Here is a 7,676-nt window from a genome sequence, read left to right on the forward strand (position 1 = left end):
TTCTTTGCAAGTTAAAACATAAATGCAGTGACATATGTCTATATAAGCTTTCCGCACTGTATGCACGATCTCATATTAACATACAGAGTTACTTGTACATGATTGCTTTTTTGTTATTATAAAAGTATTTCCACAAATCTTGTTCAGTCATAAAGCATACGTGGATGGAGGGTTGTCTCATTGGCACTCACACCACATCTTCCTATATCTATATATATAAAAGAAGATGAGTTATGATTGCCAATGAAACAACTCTCCACAATAGCCCAAAATGACACAGAAATTAACAACTATAGGTCACCTTACGGCTTTTAACAATGACAAAAGCCCGTACCGCATAGTCAGCCTCGGTAATATTAAGAGGAAGTCATTTAGTCTAAGAATAAGTCCAGCGCCTTCACCTTCTCATCCCAGATTCGAATCTTTCAAATGAAACATTTTGAGTATGGAATTTCTTGAATTTCTTCAACGCCCTTGCAAATGAACTGATATATCTTGAAGTTCCAAAATCACAGAGTAGGATAATTGAACAAACTAAGTGCCTGTAAGCTTTTGAAACAGCTGTTTTGATCTAGAACAGAGAACGTATCGACATCGGCTTCATTTTGATACATCTGTTGATGAAGCACCGTAATAAATCAAATCATATCATAACTAAGAGATTACTTAAGTTATTTTATAATATCTTGTATATAGTTTTACTTGAAGCTTTCAATTTACCTTATTACATAACAGTAATTATTTGCGTCAGTGTTGTATGATATGTGGTATTATTTACCATAATAAAACTTTTGATTCCATGCTAAGGGGTTGGAGTTATCTGCAGATGTATAAGATGTTCTGAGAAGAGAAGAAAAACAAGCAGCTGCCGAGACCAAGATGGTTACTTAGCGGGATATACTTTATTTCCTGGATAGTATCAAGATTCGTGAAATTGAATAAAATGACCGTGAACTATTAACTTGCAAATGTCTTGTATATGCTATTCTACAGAGCAAACCACTATAAAAGCAACAACATATGCTTCAAATAACCACGGGTTTTAAGAATTATATATCATATCTTATCAAATCAGTACCAAGTATAAACTTGAATTGTCTTCTTAGATTCTGTGCAGTTGTCTTTCTAGAATTGTGTGGCCTTCATTGCCTGATATGGTCGATTGTTTTGGGGTTTTATTCAGAACTTGCCTACACGCATGCTAACCTCTAGATGTCTTTTTCAAGAACACAAGGTTGCTTGATTACTATGTTTTGTTTACTTTAGCTATCAATTTTAAAGATTATTTTTTCGTGATCATATTTATATGCTGCTCATGCTGTAAATATTTTATTTATCGTCATTGTTGAAAGCTTAAGGAAAATACTAATATTTGTTATTAAAATGTTTTATTTTTGTACTCACGATCATGTGCAGGGATATGTGAATAGTATTACCCCTTTGTTTCTGCTATGAATATAATACAATGAAGGGTTAAAAACAGATAGGCAGATCAAAGGGTACAAACATCGACAATCTTGCATCAACAAATGGTGATTGTATACAAGATGGCTTTATGAAATGCAATTTCGAAGGGACATATTAGCGAAATTGTTAGTTGGTTGAAATCAGCACAGCAGAGTCAACCCAGCAGTTGCAATCTATATTCTAAACCACTTTAACGACACACTTTCCTAACTTTTGGTTAACATGTATGTAGACCATGTGTCGTAAAAGAAATAACAAAAAACAATAAAAAATCTACAGAGTGCATGCTACTACGTACAGGTTATTCACTAAATGCATAGACTAAAGAAAGACTGCAAATATTTTGCAAAGCAGAGTCCAATATATACCCACTACTATTGGAAGTTATCTTAGATCGAAATGTATGGCACCATCTGTTGGTCAAGAAAAAATAAATCTGAGTAGCATATACAGTTTCAGAAAGAAGTCGGATGACAATATTGGAAAGGTCAATAATGCTTCGTAGAGTTCTGTTGAGGAAAACAATCGCATTTTGTTGGGTAACTTTTATTGTAAACCACATCACATATTAAATACTTTGTCCGGAAACTTCAACAAGTTTAGGGTTAAATGTAAAACATTGTATATGAAAGTATTCACAATCAAACTTTCATTTTTTGTAGCTGTGCTGTACTTAACTTTAGTTGACGTTGCAAACATCGACATGTATTATGTATATGCATTTGTATTGCTGTTTATAAAATATGTGTTCTACTCTAGAAAAACAATACATGAATCTTTGATATTTTTATCATGTTATAAGATTATTAAGATGATTTAAATGATTTCATAAATGTCTTTAATGTGCATTCACTTCAAAATACTAACAAGTGTTATTTCAGCAACCCATTAAATATTTGCAGAAAATTGTGTGCAAATTCGAAATAATTATTAACGAAAGAAAACGTTCAGCATTGTTCATTTAATAAGTTTTCAAAGATTAACTTACTATTTCATAAATTGATCCAAAATGTGATTGATTGGTAGTTGTTTATTTCAAATGCCCAGTGGCAAATATTTCATGCATTTTTGAAACAATCATAGCAATAATATGTTGCAGTCCTGTGCTTCAAGAAACAAACATTATATCGGATTAAGACAAGCATCTCTTTATTAGTTTTTGACAGGATTTTTCACATAAATTAAGTTCATGAAATAATTTTGGGAAACAATAAGCTGCGGTCATCTCGAACCACACAAATCAAAACCGTGATAAAACTAGATTTGCATAGTGTATCGGTAGCCGTTATAGATTTTCCATTGATCCCATTATCTTACAGAATATTTCTTTCATCTGTATTCCAGAGTTTCCTTTCCTATGATCAAAGCGATGATTATGTGAAATATCCCATTTATTTCTTGTGGTGATATAAAACCCGGAACGAACATCGGACTAAAAAGACCCGTAAATCACAAACCAATTTGCACTACCTAGCGATTTGTTTACTGTGCGATAAAAATTCAATCTCTCGTATCTGATGGAAAGTTATGTAGAGAAATCCCACTTTTATATTCCTTAGATTTATTTCTTTTTAGTCAAAGTTTAAGACTTTTCCCACATATCATTATATTTTCGTTAAAAAAGGTCGTATTTTATCTTAAAATAAAGAAGACGTTTTCAGAACTCGCATTTCAAAAAACTTAAAAAGACAAAAGTGAAATTCATAAATCAAAATTTATCGCATGTAACGAAATATTTAGTGTCATTTTTATTTTCAGCTTTTAAACGTTTGGATGAACAGCGAAGTGGAGGAAAAATGAAATCACACAAGCGTTTATGCGTATCGGTATTTCGCACCTGGTTCAAAACACACAGATATCATCAAAGATACGAGCTTTATGAATATTAAACATTAAAATTGTTTGCCTATAGAAATACAGCATGAGTATTAACATCTGAAGGATATTCAAGTCAAAATTAGATAAATTTGTTTATACTAAATAACCTTCATAAAATATACTGTCCTAATTTTCAATCATTTGGCCTTGTATGGTGAACAAAAAAGCAAAATCACTTTTCTTACATTTTTTTTCTGACATAAGTTGCAAAATTGCAATTTCTTTTTTAAAATACTTCTCAGTAAAGAATTGATAAAACTAATTCTGAATAAAATGTTATCTTTTTTAAATAAGGTCTAAAAGAATCACCAAGATTACATATATGTATATCGACGATATAGATGTTTGTGAAACATCTGGAAATCTGTTTAGAGACTATTTTACAAACAATATTATACTGGTTATAGACCGTTTGTCAGAGTACTAAAATATTCCATTGATGTTTAGTAAACATTGCTAGGTTATTACATCAACAAGGTTTCAATAACTGATCACTATAAAAAAAAATATAGAAATTTTAAAAGATAAAATTTTAATAAACGACAACATCAATTATAATAATAAAAATTTAAACAACATATTGTTTGAAGTAGGTTTCAGATCGTAAAACTTAGAAAAAACACATACGTATCTATTCCTTTGAGGCGTAGATTTTAAATCAGAATTGTAATCAATTATTTGACATCTGTGTATTCCTTTGTGAAGAATAAATATGTTTTTTATTATCATTAAAAAAGCATGTTTAAGATAAATATCTTTAAGATCATTTTGCCTAAAAATATTTCCATTCATTCTGTTTGATCAGCTTTTAGAGACAAATATACATGCTCACATGTTTTAATCCTTTGATGACGATAACTAATACCTACGGTTAAAATTTAATGTCTTCTAAACAATAGCCAACACCTCGTCTTTTCAATTCTGCTTGTCAATCTTTTGAATGTGATAAGGATTTATGTATTTTCTATAATTATAGCGTCCATTTTAAGGCTTAACCTTGGGTCCCATTTCTTGCGCAATCGACAGATCGCTTGCTCCGATGGGTCATATTAATGGACAGAAATTAATGATAATGTTTCTTAGAACAGTCGGAAGTAAGGTGTTAGCTAATGGACAAAAACGGTTTCGGACGTCAGCTTTGTTTTCCGGATCAACAAGCCATTTGATGAATAGTTTCTGTCCTGCGCAACAACAGATGAAGAATTTTTATAGTCCAAGTTTAAAATTCTCTTTTCCCTTTGGCTATGTTTTATGGAAGAAAAATTATATTCTAAATTAAAGGATTACAGCCTTAGTCCAAGATCTTGACCAACGAACGATTTTGGTAACTTTTTTCTTCAAAAGTTTAATACAAACAGAGACAAATAGCAAATTTGTACAGATTTTATCACATTTAAGTTTCGTTGACAGTTTTATCAATTAAAACATATTTATCTGTCTAAATGCCCCGAAGAAGACATATATAATATATACCTTTTTCGCACATATGGTTAAGAATTTGAATACTAAACAGAGATAATTTATGTGCATACAATTAATTTACTTGACAGAGTATTTAACATACTTTTTTTCGGGAAACATAAATTTAAAATTTACTTTATTTGATATCACAGTGAATATGTTGTTCCCTTCTTAAATTCTCTTGTTTTTTCATAGTATGAAAAAAATTACTATTTGTTGTATTTATTTTTTTCACCTAATATTTTTTCCTATAGAAGTCAAGGTATGGATAACAATATATCATATGCTGGACACAATAGTAATAAATACATATTACCAGATATATAATGTATTAGTTCGTTCACTTACTTTATTTGAATGAGTTAACCGTTTTGCAAAATTAAAACAAATCTACTACAGAAATGGTCGAGTAAACGCACTGACACATACTATCAGGTGCGGAAACAATGAACTATACCCAAATTGATATTTTTTATGATTTATGTATTTATTTCAGTATTTTAGAATTAAACACGAACAAAGAACATATGTCCGTATATACCATTCCTCCCCCCTTTTCCATAGATATGTCGTAGATAGCACCACTCTCTCTTTTCAATTCCTTGGCAGTAGATTGACATTCGATATTTGTGTTTATATATTTTTAGTGTATGAGAAATATCGTTTTTTAGTTGTCCATTATGTGAATTCACATTTATATTTTAAATTTTGATTTCCCTCTAACACATCTGAGGCAATATTTCTCAGTCAAGGTGGAATTTTTCAACAACACTTCGATCGACCTTCTTTTATTCTTATCATTTTCTCAAGGTCGTTATTTTCTAAACAATAAAGGAATATAAGCAAAAGATTTAAATTGATATGTGTGAATGAGACGGCACGGTGTTTCAATTTAATGTTAACATTAATATAAGTACTTAGTTTGGAAGCAATAGTTAGATATTGATTATATAAAAGAACCTGTCATCTAAAATTAATACACATTTTGGCCCTATACCTGTTAAATTTAAGATAAAATGTAATTACTATTTTTTACAGATAATGCTGTCTAATATATTTATTTACTCAGATTCAATTATCAAATAAATCTCGATTTTCATATAGTTTGTTGTTTTAGTTTTCTTGTGGATTACTTCCCCTTTTGTAAGAGTAATACCGCAGTCCCACTAGGCCACGATTGCACTACGATCTGTGGAAAAATGCAAACTTGATGATCGTAGTGCGATCGTGTAGATCGCAGTATGGTCGTAATACGGTCGTGGTGAGGTCTTCAAGATCATGTTGAGCGTTGCCAACTTTGGCCATGTTCAAAACAGTCGTGGTGCGGTCGTAGCGAAATCATGTGTAGAAGCGCAATGAGAGCGCAGTAAGGTCGTGGTAAGATAGAAAAGGTCGCTGTACCATCGTAGCGAGAGCGTGATTCTATTCGGAGATAATGTGCTACGATCTCACAGCGACGTTATTACGACCTCACTACGACCATCACGATCTCACTGCGACCCATCTTCGTTTCCACTACGACTATACGACGTTAACATCACTCTGTTCAAGACCATAGTACGATTCTAGGACGCCCATGCCGTCCTCGTCACGCTCTTCTTACGACCTGACTACGTTTATACTACGATCATCATGCTCATTGTCATTTTTACATGAAATATATAAAATGCTCTACAAATTTGGTTTTCCGTATGAATTTTGGACCTCTTGTCCTTTTATCCAACTGCTCAATCATGATTGACACATCCGTGTCATCCCTGCTATCGTTTACTTAAACTTCGTCATTTGAGCTTGGTTGACCATCAATAGGTTGTGATTCAGGTTGCAATGGTCGTTCCGACATATCTGCTAGATCAGGAACGGGATTCGTTACTATCAGAGCTCCCTTTGCCTCTACGTCTACTCCTACCACCACGCCCACGTGTTCTGGTAGATTTTGGTGACATGAGTGTGTTGTTTCTGATAAATCTACGTATTAATCAGAAATATAAGGAATTGGACAGAATTTATATGGAACACAATGTTGAATTTATTGCTGAGAACGTTGAAAGATTGCGGTATGAACGTAGTATAATCGTTGTAAGAACGTGCTATAATCGCACAAGTTGCGTGTTAAGATCGTGTTGCAATCAGATAACTCGTGGTATGCTCGTAGAGATAACGTGATGAGCGTAGTAAGATCATGATAATCGAAGAAAAGAACGTGGTATATTCGTAGCGGAATCGTTGTAGAAGCGTAATGGGGACGTAGTAGCATCGTGAAGCAACGAAAATTTTCATTTTCATGCCGCTCATATCGCGGCCTCACCACGAACTGAATTTATTTTAGATCGCGGTGAACGTGGTGTGATCATGGTCTAATGGGACTGGGGCTTAATAGACAGAGCAATTATCTATAATCAATAAGGAGGTATTAAAGTTTATTCATATTTTTAATACCTATTAATTACAAAACACAATGGATAGCCAATGCATTTTAAAAGAGGGACAGTCAAACTCATAAATTGGAAATAAACTGACAACGCCTGGCTAAAAAGGAAAAAGACAAACAGACAAACAATAGAACACATGACACAACATAGAAAACTAAATAATAAGCAACACGAACCATACCAAAAACTAGGGGTGATCTCAGGTGCTCCGGAAGGGTATGCAGATCCTGCTCCAGATGTGGCACCCGTCGTGTTGCTTATGTTATAACAAATCAGGTAAATAGTCTAATTCGGTAGGCCACATTCATTAAAGGGAAGGGGATTGTAGTTACGACGCAAGGAACAAACCGATATCATTTGTGAAACGGTTATTCCATAACGATCAACCAACTCGTGATGGCGTCCGTAAAATTTACGAAGGGATGATTTAAACTTCAC

Source organism: Mytilus edulis, chromosome 2, assembly GCF_963676685.1.
Source record: "Mytilus edulis chromosome 2, xbMytEdul2.2, whole genome shotgun sequence".
Lineage (NCBI taxonomy): Eukaryota > Metazoa > Mollusca > Bivalvia > Mytilida > Mytilidae > Mytilus > Mytilus edulis.